Here is a 14,965-nt window from a genome sequence, read left to right as displayed (position 1 = left end):
ACATGGGGTCTTGCTTTGTTACCCAGGCTAGAGTGCAGTGGCACAATCTTGGCTGACTGCAACCCCCAGGCTCAAGCAATGCTCCTGCCTCAGCCTCCCAAGTAGCTGGGATTACAGGGGGCCACCACCGCATCCAGCTAATTGAGGGCAAGTTCTAGCAAAGAACCTTGCAGAGAATCCCACAGCCCATTGCAGCAGAGGGGATCCCAGCAGAAGCCAAAACACTGGTGGTCTAGAGAGAAAGGGGAACTCGAAGAGTGAGTTCAGGGGTTCAATGAGGGTACTAGGGGATAAGACTATGGAACTGTGTATTTAGAACTCAGACAGCTAGTGAAGGATCCATAAAGATGAGGGAAGGGCCAGGTGCAGAGGCTTTTGCCTGTAATCTCAGCAATGTGGGAGGCCAAGCAGAGAGGACCACTTGAGCTCAGGAGTTTGAGACTAGCCTGGGCAATATAGTGAGACCCCCATCTCTATTTTTAAAAATACTAAAGGATATTAAATAAAAAGATGAGGGAGGGATTGAGATTGGAGCGTGCATTGCCCATGTTATTTTATTTTTGTAATCATAATTATTAACCATTCCTGGACTGAGCATTTTCCACGTGCCGGGAATGTTGTTAGGTACCTCACATGCGCTGTGATGTGGAATCTTCAGAGCAACTCCCCGAGGGAGGACTGTTCATTATCACCCGACAATGAATCTGACCAGTGAAGTTGAGTGGACCATGGAAGAGACTCAGGACCACAAGATAGCAAAGCTGCAAGGAATTTTAGAGATGATTTCGTCCAAGGGTATATACTGTGCTTTAGTTTCAAAAGGGACAGAAAGGGCTGGGTGCAGTGGCTCATACCTGTAATCCCAGCACTTTGGGAGGCCAAAGCAGGGGGATCACTTGAGCCCAGGAGTTCAAGGTTACGGTGAGCTATCATTGCATCACTGTACTCCAGCCTGAGCAAAGGAAAGAGACTCTGTTTAAAAAAAAAAAAAAAAGAGGGAGAGAGAGAAGAAAAGGCAAAGCATTCCTGGAAGGAGAGCAGCTGTGTGGGTGGTTTCTCAACAATGAGGAAATGGGATAGTTTGGGACAGGGGCGTGTGCTACAGGCTTTGGAGATGAGACAGTGGGGTTAGGGCTCCTCAGAGCTGGAGCAGTCAGAGTCACCGCTAGAGCAGTGACGGGGCTGCCTTGATCATAATTGCACAACTAGCTTCTCTAGGGCACTGCATTGTTTCCAACCTACTTTTTGTTTCAAGTATAGTAGTTTCTCACAACTAATCTCTGAGAAGGTCTTTCAGTTGAATTCTTTTGGTAGAATCTAAGAAAAATCAGCTTAAACTAGCCTACGCTGAAAAGAGGGATTTATTATGAAGACATAATATGTTCCACAGAACCCAAGGCAAAGGCAAAGTGGCCACAGGAAGGGACTGGCACTAGAGACTCAGCTGTTGTCAGGACTCGCCCTGCATCTCTAATTACTCTCCCCCTGACCTCCTGCCTGGCATCTTCTGCTTGTCTGGTCCAGAAGGGAGTAGAAAATGCCCAACCCATAGCTTCTGAGCTTAGATATTAGGTCCCTTTCCCCCTCAGGTCTATATGTCAACATGAGACTCTGAGTGGTCCAGCTGGGATCAGCTGCCCATGCTGATGCAATCAGAAGAGTCAGGGACTGGGGTCATGTTGTCCGTCATGACTACTGGGTGTCCCAGGGAGAAGTGGCCAAGCAGAAAACTGAACAGATGTCTTACACATGGCAGCCTGCTCTGTAACACACGTATACATCATCCCGTATGTACAAATTTTCAAATATGCCTCTGCCTAACAAGGCTCAACTACTCCAGCTACAATCCCAAATGTACTCATCTCTACTAAAAATACAAAAATTAGCTGGGTGTGGTGGTGGGCTTCTATAGTAGCAATTAATCAGGAGGCCAAGGCAGGAAAATCACTTGAACCTGTGAGGTGGGGGTTGCAGTGAGCCAAGATTGTGCTACTGCACTCCAGCCTGAGTGACAGAGCGAGACTCCGTCTCAAAAAAAAAAAAAAAAAAAAAAAGACAGGGGAAATTAGTTTTGAATGTATTTTGTTTAACTTAACATATCCAAGACATTATTATTATTGCAACATGTAATTCATATAAAACTAGCAATAAGATATCTTACATTTTTTTTCCTGACTAGGTTTTCAAAATTCTGTGTGTCTGCATGTGCTTCCTCTTCTCTCTGCATCTTGTGGTGAGTTGTTCTTGGACTGGGGCACAGCTGCACATACCAGGGGGTTGTGTTCTGCTAGGGGGACCTGCCCAGGATCTCTGCTTTCATAGGGAAGGGTGGCTTAACCCAGGAGAATAAGTACCTTGGGCTCGATTGCCTGGCACCCTTCCACTAAGTGTCAGATATTCAGAGGCCACGTGCCTGTCCCGGCTTAATCAGTTGGCAGAGGCCCTCTGTCTGGCACCTGGAGACCCTCGTCGTGCCTTTTCCCATGGGAAGTTGAATTCAGGCACAACCCCTTTCTCTGGCAGTTGTGTGTGTGGAGGGGCTGGCCTGGCAGGGCTGAGTCCGTGAACCTCACTACCTATTGCCAGAAAATAGAAGCATGGAAAAGTACTCATAGTCACCCATTGGGCAGGCCTGCACTTCTACACAGCTGAAAATGGTAGAAATGGGATGTTAGGTCTCTCTAATTCTAGAACCAGTTCTCTCAGCTACATATTCTTCTCCTCCTTCCCATGGGAAGAGGCACAGCCAGCATCTCTGGGTGCCAGACAGAGGGCCTTTCTCAACTGATTGAGCCAGGGTGGGCACCTGACCTCGGAACACCTGGCATCTGGTGCAGGACGCCTTTGTTTTTCTGGTCCAGTGCCCAACCCATAGCATCTGAGCTTAGATATTAGGTCCTTTTCTCCCAGGTCTATATGTCTGCAAAAGAGAGCCTGAGTGGTCTAGTGTGGGTCAGGTGCTCATGCTGATGCAATCAGATGAGTCAGGGGATGGGATCATGTTGTCACCATGACTACTGGGCATGATAGGTGGTGACCCTATCATCACCTATGGTGGACTGAGACAGGGATCGCTTTGGAAGGCAGTCCCCACTTGGACTGAGGTAGGGTAGCAGGCAGGCAGGGGCAAGATCAGGGGCAGGCCAGGAATTGGGACAAATCAGGATGTGGTCCACATGGCCAAGGTAAAGACAGGAGCTTCAGGAAGAGCCTTCAGGTGTGACCAGACCTGAGGTGGAGGCCATGGCCAGGCTGCTCACAGGGAGACCTGTTTTGGATGGAGAATAACTGTTAAGTTGTTTGCTTTTCGGTGAACTGCCTCACCCAAGAATGTTCCAGTCATGTCTTAAAAGGCTTAGCCCCTCCAGAGAGGGTCTGGTTTCCCTGAGTCAGTGATTTTGTCGCCTTCTGTCTAAGAATCCTGCCAGTTTGTCTCCAAAAGAGTGTTTGCCCTTAGGGTGGATGGTGGCTCAGCTGGCTCTGGCCTGAGACTCAGTCCTCTTAGGCTTTGGTTCAGTAACTTTCCAATTCCCTCCCACAGCACTGGGACCACAGATGGGCATTTGGCTTAAACCTGACACTAACCCCATTGGCTCCATCACCAGAGCTGTCTGCACACAACAGGTATCCATGCACGTTGCCATCCAATAGCTCTTATCTTGGGGTGGCTTGGCTGTCAACCAGACCAGGGGAGCTGATTTCTGCAGGCCTCATCTCAGAAGCAAAGAACAGCATCTGTCTTTGCTCCAGTGTTTTTCAAAGACTCCAGTAAGTGCCTGATATGGTTTGGCTCTGTCACCAGCCAGATCTTATCTTGAATTCCCACGTGTTGTGGGAGGGACCCGGAGGAGGTAATTGAATCATGGGGGCAAGTCTCTCCCGTGCTGTTTTTGTGATAGTGAATAAGTCTTATGAGATCTGATGGTTTTATGAAGAGGAGTTCCCCTGAACAAGTTCCCTCTCTTTGCCTGCTGCCATTCAAGACATGACTTGCTCCTTCCTGCCTTCTGCCATGATTGTGAGGCCTCCCCAGCCATATGGAACTATAAGTCCATTAAACCTGTTTCTTTTGTAAACGGCGCAGTTTTGGGTATGTCTTTATCAATGGCGTGAGACTAGACAGTGTCTTTAAAACATGTTTACAATGATGTTTTGAGTGTGTTCACACCTCTCTTTGATGAATCCATGCAGAACATTTAGCACAAATCTCAACAGTTATGTAGATCAAGAACACATTAGATTGATATCCCAGTTTCAATTCAAATAACAGCACAAGTTTATTTGGCTTGATTTCCCTAGGGCTTACCTTTTTCCCACAAAATTTCATATATTTGAATGTGTACATTTAAATATATGAAATATACAGTTTCCAAAATAGCATAATAGTCATTACAGAGAAGGTTGATTGTGTTTTCTGAACAAAAAGTGTAATCTTTGCTACTTTGTAGAGTCAGTCTGGGAGGTATAATTGGAGGCAGAAATATTTGTTTGGGCTGGTCTATAAAAAGATCACAGAAGAGATTATTTGAATTGTGGGTGCCCCAAAAGTACATTCAGGGCATTCAATGGCGATTCTGGCATCCATTGAATCCAACCTTCACCCCACCTTTCATGTGTTATCTGGCAGAAGCAGACTCAGTAACAATGTAGAAGGCTTAGCCAGTGACATTCTTTCTTGCCATAGTAATCCCTACTTTCTTCTTATTGTTCTCAGAGTCCCAGTGGAGAAGATTGGGCATGGCAGTGAAAGAGCTCAAACAGGTGAAGGGCCAGGAGGTAAGGCAGGATGTATATAAAGTTCCTGGACAAACGATAATTAGTAATACAAATAAGAACAAGCACAGCAACATGTAGTACTTACTACTTATATGCTGTGTGCCACACTATGCTGGGTGCTTGACATGGGTTACCTCACTCATTCATTCATCCAATTATTCAGCAGTTACTAATGTTTCAAGTAGCATTCCAGGTACCAAGGGCACAGCAATGAATAAAGCAAAGTCCTTGCTCTTGTGGAATTTGCTTCTAGGAGGGAGTTGGTTAACAAACGAATACATACATAAAGCCAAGGAGATGAGTGCTAAGAAGCAAAATAAATCTGGGCATGAGAGAGGGGGCCAGGGGGTCCCAGAAGAGGTCACTCTGTTGAGTAGGTATCTGTCTGCTTTGCAGGCAGTCAACAACAGGCCCTGAGCCTGGGAAGGGCTTCACAATGCATGGTAGGGGACCAGGGCCAGATCCCAGTGAAATGGAGAAGCCACTAGAGACTGTTGAGCAGGGACATATTTTGACATTGTCTTTGAAGGAATTGCTTTGCCTGCTTGGTTGAGAAGAGACTGGGGAAGGGATGAGAGGAGGCAGGGAGGTTGATTCACAGGCTACTGCAACAGTTGAGGAAGAGATCATGATGGCTTGAATCTTGAGCTAAAACTGGAGGAGGTGAGAAATGGTGGGTTTTGGATCTTCTCTGGAGTTATAATGGCAGCAGAATAGCTGATGGACTTGAATGTGGTGTGAGAGCAAGAGAAGAGTCAAGGATGTCATCTAAGTTTTTGGCTGGAGCTCAAACTAGGGGTACCATTTCCTGACATGAGGGCCTGAGGGAGGAGCTGGTCTGGAGATGGAAAAGCATTTGGAGTGGATATACTGCCTTTGTGCTGCTCACTAGACATCAGGTGGGGATGTCATAGACAGAGCTGAGTGCATAAACTAGTCTGGAGCTCAGAGGGGAGGCTGGAGATTGAGATTTAGGAGCCATCAGCAGATACATGGTCCCTGAGGTCAGAGGCCTAGATGACCAACAAGGGAGGGAGAAGATGTGAGGTCCAAGAACCAACTTCCATAGGAAAGGGACAGATGCTGAGGGGAGCTGAGGGAGGTAGGAGGAAATCAGAGAGAGTGCTTATTTTGATGGCAAATGGAGCAAGTGTGAACAAGCTGAGTATGATGAGTTCTGAGAATTGACCACAAGGTTTGGCAATGTGGATTTCATTTGTCTCAAAACCATATGTGGTGGATGCTGTTATTTTCCTCATTTTTCTTTTTCTTTGTTTTCTTTTGAGATGGAGTCTTGTTCTGTCACCCATGCTGGAGTGCAACCTCCGCCTCCCAGGTTTAAGCAATTCTGCTGCCTCAGCCTCCCAAGTAGCTAGGATTACAAGTGGCTACCACCACGCCTAGCTAATTTTTCTGTATTTTTGGTAGAGACAGGGTTTCACCATGTTGGCCAGGCTGGTTTCAAACTTCTGACCTCAAGTGATCCACTCGCCTTGTCCTCCTGAAGTGCTAAAATTACAGGTGTGAGCCACCACGCCTGGCCATTTTCCTCATTTTTCAAAGGAGGAAGCCAAGACTTAGAAAGGCTTAAGTAACTTGCCTGGTTGGAAAACAGTATGGAGGCTCCTCAAAAAATTAAGAATAGAACTACCATATGATCCAGCACCCCTACCACTGGGTATCTATCTGAAGGAAGTACAATCATATCAAAGAGATGTCTATATGCTCATGTTCATTGCAGCATTATTTACAATAGCTAAGATATGAAATCAACCAAAGTGTCCATCAATAGATGAAGGACTAAAGAAAGTATGGTATAAGAATGCCATGGAATACTATTCAGCCTTAAAAAAGAAGAACATCTCATTATTTGCTACAACATGGATGAACCTGGAGAATGCTATATTAAGTGAAGTAAGTCCAGCATGGAAAGACAAATACCACATGATCTCACTTATATGTGAAATGCAAACAAGTCAGTCATAGAAATAGAGAGTAGAATGGTGGTTACCATTGTGGGGAAGACTAGGAAGATGTTGGTCAAAGGACACAAAGCTCTTCACTTGGATGGGAAGAATAAAATAAGTTCAGCAAATCCATTGTACATCATGGTGACTGCAGCTAACATATATAGTATGTAAGACAGTAGATTTTAAATGTTTTCACCACAAAAAAGGAAGTAAGTAAGGTAATGTGTATATATATATTTTAATTTTATTTTATTTTATTTTATTTGAGACAGAGTCTCATTCTGTTGCCCAGGCTGGAGTGCAGTGGCATGATCTTGGCTCACTGCAACCTCAGTCTCCCAGGTTCAAGCACTTCTCCTGCCTCAGCCTCACAAGTAGCTGGGACCAAAGGCTTGCACCATCATTCCTGGCTCATTTTTGTATTTTTAATAGAAACAGGGTTTCACCATGTTGTCCAGGCTGATCTTAAACTCCTGGCTTCAAGTGATCTGCCCGCCTTGGCCTCCCAAAGTGCTGAGATTACAGGCATGAGCCACCGTGTTCAGCCTGGTAATACATATGTTAAATAGTGTGATTTAGCATTCCACAATGTATGCATGTATCAACATTGTACATCATAAATATATACAATTTTTACTTGTCAATTAAGAAAAGAAAAACCCAGCAACTTGCCTGGGCCCACACCAAGTGACACAGCCAGAATTCACACCCAGGGTCTCTAACTTTAGAGGCTGCCAGCTTCATGCCCAGGGCTACCCTGGAGATACACATTTCCCTTCCTACTACCTGTTGTGGAGCCCTGGCTTTTTACCTCCGCTCCCAGGTAAACAGCAGCAGTGCTCCAGAGAGGATTACTGGGGAAGGAGCCTCACTTGCTTCACCTCCATTTGCAGGGTGATAGATTCCTGCCAAATTTTCAGAGAGAATGATTCAAAATGAGGCCAGAGAGGGGATAATGGAGAGTGTTTAGGAGAAGCCTGCCTTACCGCTTATCTTTGGTTTTAGCTCGTGATTGCTTTAAAAATTTCTTATTGGCATGAGAGAGAGAGAGGAAAAGAAGACTGAAAATAAGAATTGTTTACACCAAAAAAATGTAATGGGAGATTTGTAGGCTTTTCTGCCAGATTGCAGGCTACAAAACAGATTTGTGGGTGAAACCGAAGCTTTTCGTGCTTGTTCTTTCTCATTTCATCTCTTGTATGCTTAATGCACATTAAAGAAAAGCTAATTAGGCTACGATAGGAACAGCACAGATAATCCTCATTCCTAAACAGTGTTATCTATTCACTGCAAAATATTTGCATGAAAAGGAATTTTCCTTTTTTTGAGGAAAAGAAGGTAGCAAATGAACCGCCCTACTTTATGTATATTAGTTTCTGACTGTGTGTTCTTAAAATGTCTCAATACCCTAAACATAGATTTTCAAATCTGGGTTCCCCAATCCAAAGCCAAATGGATTGAGAGCACAGGTTTATTGGTCCTTGGTGCCAATACAGTTTTCTAGATGATAGTTATAAAACAAAAGATTCCTTTTTGTTTGTTTGTTTTTGAAACAGAGTCTCCCTCTGTCACCCGGGCTGAAGTGCAGTGGCGCAGTCTCCGCTTAAACCTCCATCTTAAACCTCCATCTATTGGGCTTAAGTGACCATCTCACCTTAGTCTCCCAAATAGTTGGGACCACAAGTGCATGCCACAACTCCTGGCTAATGTTTGTATTTTTGGTAGAGATGAGGTTTCTCCTTGTTGCACAGGCTGGTTTCAAACTCCTGAGCCCAAATGATCCACCCACCTCTGCCTCCCAAAATGCTGGGGTTATAAGTGTGAGCCACCACGCCTGTTGAGATTCTTAATTTCAGCGTCGTTCATTTCCTAGGGCATCCACAAGAAGTTACCAAAACCTGGGTGGCTTAAAACAACAAGATTTCAGTCTCTCGTCATCTGGAGGCTTGAAGTCTAGAATCAAGGAAACAGCAGGGCTGTGCCCCCTCTGAAGGCTCCAGAAGAGAATCTTTCTTTGCTTCTTCCAGCATCTGGTGGTTGTAGGCATTCCCTGGCTTGTGGCAGTGTAAATCCCATCTCTGCTACTGTCTATATATGGTTTCTCCCCTGTATCTCTCTGTGTTAAATCTGTCTCTGGGTTTCTCTGATGAGGACACTGTGATTAGATTTAGGGCCCACTCTAAATCCAGGATGATCTCATTTTGAGATCATTAATTATGTCTGCAAACGCCATTTTCCAAATAAGATGACATTCACAAGTTTTGATGCTTAGGATTTGAATATATGTTTTGAGGTCACCATATTTTGGGGACATATATTTATGGATCCCATAGTGACCCATAGTGGATTACCATCCCACTCACTATACCATGTTACCCCTGAAGGTGGTGGGAAGGAACTAGAGGTTTGGGGTATGGTCTTCCTCTGATGTCCATGTCTTAAGTGTTTGCACACAATGCCACATTCAGGAGAATATCATAAACATGTGTAAGTCATCTATAGAAACAAATAGAGGATGAGGTAGTTCACTTTGTGGTGTCTCCTTGCAGGTGTCTAGGGCCACAGCAGAGTGGAAAGAGAATGTCTGAATCAGACACACCGGGGTGGAAACTGACTCTACCAATGACTAGCTGCAAGACCTTGGTGATTATCCTTAACCTACTGTCAGCCTGAACGTGTGAAAAGTGAGTCCTAATCCTGACCTCAGAATGTCCTGTTCTTGGGAAATCAGAGATGCCACATGTGAAGTCCCTTGCACAATGCCTACATGATTCCACAAATGTCAGTGCCTCCCTTCTGTCTGTGCTGAGCCAGGATGACTATCTTCCCTCCTGGTGCCGTTCAGCATTCATTTTTTCACCCTTGGAGCTTCACAGCTATGGGAAGAAGTGGGAGCCCTGGTCTGGTTCCTCCTATCTTAGGCCAGCGAGTCTGCTTGAGCCCTCTGTTCCACTTATGCAGTCCTGCCTCTTTGGCTTCCTCTGTCTCTTGCCCAGAGACAGTAGTAGCTTTTCTCATCTGTTCATTAGGACCCCCTTGTATTCAACCTATCTACTTTGTAAGGCATCCAGTAGCCTTGTCAGGAATACAAGGATGAGTCCCATAGTCCTTGTCTGTGGGATGGGACCCTGTGGATGACTTCTGGTATCTCTGAACTAGTTCCTGAGGGGATCCGAAGCTAGGCTTGGGCGGCTGTGTGTGAAATGGATTTAAAGGGCAAAGAATTGGAAGCAGCAAGGAGTAGGCCTGTCTGGCAGTTTAGGAACTGTGGACTGAACGAGGGTGCTGGTAACGGGAATGGAAAAGAAGGGTCTGGAAATCAGAGCCACAGGTTCTGCGGTTGGTTGGTGCTGGGCCACGGGCTATCTGAGTGGTGCAGGTGGGACCATCTTCTCAGCCGTGGAGAATGGTGGGCTGCTCGGCTTGAGGAAGGAGCCCTGGACTGATTGTGTGTGAACCCAGCGAGTCCCCTAATGTTCCGAGTTCCAGTTTTCTCCTCTGTAAAAAGTAATAATAATACCAAGAACAAGAAGAATAAAACAAACAAAAAGCTCCAGAAATTACAGGTTGTTTGGACATATAACTAAGTATCATGGGCCTAGAGCCAAGTAAATGTTTCTAAACTCCATTGTTCTTTTGTACATAATATAGGGTAATTTTAAGTCAGAGGCCTCTAGGGCAGAGCTGTTCTCTCTGTTCCATCACTACTATCCTTTAAGACATATAGAGGAGCAATGAATGGGATCAAATGAAGGAAAAGTAATTTCACGTCAGCACAAAGGCTCTGACGCTGGTCATATCCAGTCGAATTGTTGACTTTTTTCACCCAAAATCAGGCTAGGGCAGTGCTTCCCAAACCCTAACGGTTTTCCCAGTCCTCTGAAGATCTTGTTTAAATTCAGACTGATTCAGCCACTGTTGGTCAGGGCCCAAAATTCTGCATTTCTAGCAAATTCCCAGGTGACGCCAATATTGCAGCTTAGAGGACCACACTGTGAGTGGCAGGAGCAAGGCAGCACTCGGGATTCAGTCATTCAAATACTCTATGCCCAGGATTTCTTGAAAAATATCAGCTGCAACTTCTCTCTCCTTTTTCACTGAAAGCTTGTCTTTTTTTTTTGAGACAGAGTCTCTCTCTGTCACCCAGGCTGGAGTGCAGTGGCACCATCTTGGCTCACTGCAACCTCCGCTTCCCAAGTTCAAGCGATTCTCCTGCCTCTGCCTCCTGAGTAGCTGGGACTGCAGGCGTGTGCCACCACGCCTGGCTAACTTTTGTATTTTTAGAAGAGACGGGATTTCACCATGTTGGGCAGACTGGTCTCAAACTCCTGACCTCAAGTGAGCTGTCTGCTTCAGCTTCCCAAGGTGCTGGGATTATAGGCATGAGCTACCACGCCCAGCGTCATCTTCTTCAGGTCAGAAGTGACAGAGAAGAATTTCCTTAGGGCAACTCATGTAGAATAGAGCCAGGGAGGCAAAGGAAAATTACTGCTTTGAGGAAAGCCATTTCTTCAAGCAGTTAATGTGGTGACCCAGGATAACAGAAGGAAGTTTAGTGTGCCAGACTTTAATCAGCACATTTTAGGCATGGCAGGATGCTTGGTCTGATTCTTAACTGAAAGCCTAATTGAAAATTTTGTTTCGTTTTAGTGTTATGTCCTGTAAGATTTTACTTAGACTCCACCTCCTCTGAGAGTCCTCTCTTTTTCTATTTTCTTTTCCTAACTCTCTATAACAGGTCCCCAGGACTGTGGACCTGTACTGGTCTGTGGCCAGTTAAGAACTGGCCTGCCCAGCAGGAGGTGAGTAGCAGGCAAGTGAGCATTACCGCCTGAGCTGCGCCTCATGTCAGATCAGCAGTGGCATTAGATTCTCATCGGAGTGCAAACCCTATTGTGAACCGCGCATGTGAGAGATGCAGGCTGCATGCTTCTTATGAGAATCTAACTAATGCCTGATGATCCGAGGTGGAATAGTTTTATTCTGAAACCCGCCTCCCCTACTCCATCCATGGAAAATTGTCTTCCATGAAATCGGATCCTGGTGCCAAAAAGGTTGGGGACCACTGCTCTATAATCTCCCTGGCCTCCAGTATCTGCCTCTATCCTAACTCTGGCTTCCCTGTATCTGGCCACCCTTTTGTGGGTCCCTTTCAGAGCATTATCTCCTTGAAGGCAAAACAGAGACTCTAGACCCTGTAGTCAGGGGTCTTAGAAAATGTCTGGCGTTTTCATAGACACTCCTGGTCTAGTAACAGTTATATTAATAGTTATAAATTTGTTGAAGCAAAGACCCTTTGCTAATCCACATTTAATCCTAACAACTTGGTGAATTTTTGCTCTCTCTCCATTTTGCAGACATGGCAATGGCAGCTTAGAGAGGTTCAGCTACTTGGGTCACCCCTTGTCGGGTGGGGGAGCTGAACCTTGGATGCAGGGGTATTTGTCTCCACTGTCTGAACTCTTCCTAACTGTTTGGAATGACAGAATGAGGAAATGCACCCAAGGTGAATTTTATGTTGACTATTACCTGCAAAATGTCGGTGGCTGCTCCCAGCTTTAGCTGACCATCCTGATATCCAGAGCAATGGTTCCCAAATTTTGGTCCATGGTCTAGTGCTAGCTTAGGACCAAGGACTTACCAGTCTTTGATGTGAGGAAAATAAGGACATAAAATTGGTCGGGCGAGGTGGCTCACGCCTGTAATCCCAGCATTGGGAGGCCAAGGCAGGTGGATCATGAGGTAAGGAATTCGAGACCAGCCTGACCAATATGGTGATGGTCTCTATTAAAAATACAAAAATTAGCTGGGCATGGTGGTGCGTACCTGTAATCCCAGCTACTCAGGAGGCCAAGGCAGGAGAATCACTTGAACCCAGGAGGTAGAGGTTGCAGTAAGCTGAGATTGTGCCACTGCACTCCAGCCTGGGCAACAGAGTGAAACTCTGTCTCAAAAATAAGTAAATAAATAAATGAAATAATGGTGATAAGAACTTGTAGTTTTTTTTTTTTTGTTTGTTTGTTTGTTTTTAGGTGCTCTTACTTGGCAAAATAAACTGATTATTCTGAATTGAAATTCCACTTTATTTAGATTGCTGTGGAATCCTAATTCCTGAGAATGATTGCTGTGAAAGTTCTGGGCCTTTGGGAGCAAATAGGGAGGTGCCTTTAATGGGTGATTTTAGTGGAGACTGCAATAAAAATTCCTATTCATAAATATCACCCTTTCCATTGTGCCCAGCTTACTTTGAGTAGCCCTGGATAATAGGACCTAAAATTCATGAAAGGACCACCCCTTTTATTTGAGCAAAATGATTGAGGGCTTTGTCTTTGAAAAAACTCTGTTCGAATGGGCACCCTGCTAGGGTGACTTGATGGGAAGAGAGAGGATGTGGGTGTCGTGTGCCTTTCTCCCACTAGCTTATTATCTCAGTCCCTGTGGGCTGCTCTAACAAGATACATAAACTGAGTGCTTTGACACAACAGAAATTTATTTCCCATCTTTCTGGAGGCTAGGAAGTTCAAGATCAAAGTGCCCATAGATTTGGTGTTTGGTGAGGGTTTTTTCTCTTCCTCAAAGATGGTGCCTTCTTGCAGCGTCCACATGGCAGGAGAGGTGAACAGCTTCCCTCAGGCCTTATTTTTTAAGACAGAATTTCACTTTTGTAGCCCAGGCTGGAGGGCAATGGCATGATCTCAGCTCACTGCCACCTCTGCCTCCCGGGTTCAAGTGGTTCTCCTGCCTCAGCCTCCCAAGTAGCTGTGATTACAGGTATGCACCACCACACCCAGCTAATTTTGTATTTTTAGTAGAGATGGGGTTTTACCTGTTGGTCAGGCTGGTCTTGAACTCCTGACCTCAGGTGGTCTGCCTGCCTTGGCCTCCCAAAGTGCTGGGATTACAGGTGTGAGTCACCATGCCCGGCCAAGACTTTTCTTCATAAGGGCCCCAATCTCATTCCTGAAGGTGGAGCCCTCATGATGGCATCATCTCCCAAAGACCTCACTTTCTAATGCCATCAACTTGGGGATTAGGTTTCAACATATGAATTCTGGGGGGACATAAACATTCAGGCCATAGAACACAGGCGACTTAATTTTCTGGGAAATGTTAGGAGACACTGGGGCAGCTGGAATTTCTGGGTAGGGGATGGATAGGAAGTGAGGAGGGGGTCAGGTGTGAGAAGACAGAGCAATGCCTAGCTGAGAGAACAGGGGTAGGGAAAGAAAGTCTTACAGGAAGGGGATGCCCGGAGTGATATTCAACAAGGATGGGGAGGCCAGATTTTACCTGTTGATCTCCCTTGAAGCAAAAACCCAAACCAAAATAAACACGAAAACCAAAAAGCAAAACTCCCACGATGTCATCAGAAATGGGCCATTTCCACATGGAGTGGCCGATGAGCTGATGGAATTCTTATAGTTTCTCTATTTCAGGAAGAAGAGAGTGTGAGGGATGTCTTTCTCACTGTGTTCATATCATTGTCTGATGATTAGAATGACTGACATGATAAATACAGGTAATTGCAATCTTTTTCTTATGCACATTTCACAACATTCAGCCCTACACAACAGAATTGATCTTGTACTCATGACTGCCAAAAGAATATCCTTGTATGGCGGGCACAGTGGCTCATACCTGCAATCCCAGCACTTTGGGAGGCCAAGGCAGGTGGATCACCTGAGGTCAGGTGTTTGACACCAGCCTTGCCAACATGGTGAAACCATGTCTCTACTAAATATACAAAAATTATCTGGGTGTAGTGGTGGGCATCTGTAATCCCAGCTACTCAGGTGGCTGAGGCAGAATTGCTTGAACCCAGGAAGCGGAGGTTGCAGTGAGCCAAGATCACACCATTGTACTCAGCCTGGGTGACAAGAATGAAACAACACCTCAGAAAAAAAAAAATCCTTGTATAGTGCAGTAGATCACAGGGTATAATGTAGTTATGCACGTACCATGAGCCCAGGAAGGGCTTACTGTGTGGCTCACCTCATCTTTATTGCCCCCTGGGTGAGCCATGAATCATTGTACCCAAGAAACTCTGACACACTTTCTAGCAAGCAGTATTCACCACCATGATAGTATAACTACCATTCACTGCTAAGCAGTGCACAAATTAAAAAAGAAAAAGCTGCCTTTATGGAGTAACAAGCTTTAGAGCAACTGCAGATTGTATGAGATTATAGCAACTGAAACGATCTTGCCATGTAATGGGC

The 14,965-nt window shown here is 45.3% G+C and overlaps 1 long non-coding RNA gene across 1 annotated transcript in view; it reads left to right on the top strand.

The window, feature by feature from the left end:
- LOC108301543 overlaps window positions 1-14,265 on the top strand; it is a 24,279-nt gene extending 10,014 nt beyond the window's left edge. The window contains exons 4-5 of the long non-coding RNA XR_005199489.1: window positions 12,104-12,252; window positions 14,183-14,265. This is a non-coding gene — a long non-coding RNA (uncharacterized LOC108301543). The remainder of the gene's footprint in view (window positions 1-12,103; window positions 12,253-14,182) is intronic.
- The last annotated feature ends 700 nt before the right edge of the window (window positions 14,266-14,965 follow it).

This window comes from Cebus imitator, unplaced genomic scaffold, assembly GCF_001604975.1.
Source record: "Cebus imitator isolate Cc_AM_T3 unplaced genomic scaffold, Cebus_imitator-1.0 Scaffold35, whole genome shotgun sequence".
NCBI classification, from domain to species: Eukaryota; Metazoa; Chordata; class Mammalia; order Primates; family Cebidae; genus Cebus; species Cebus imitator.
Note: the sequence above shows the minus strand (reverse complement) of the source record. Positions and strands in the feature narration are given on the sequence as shown.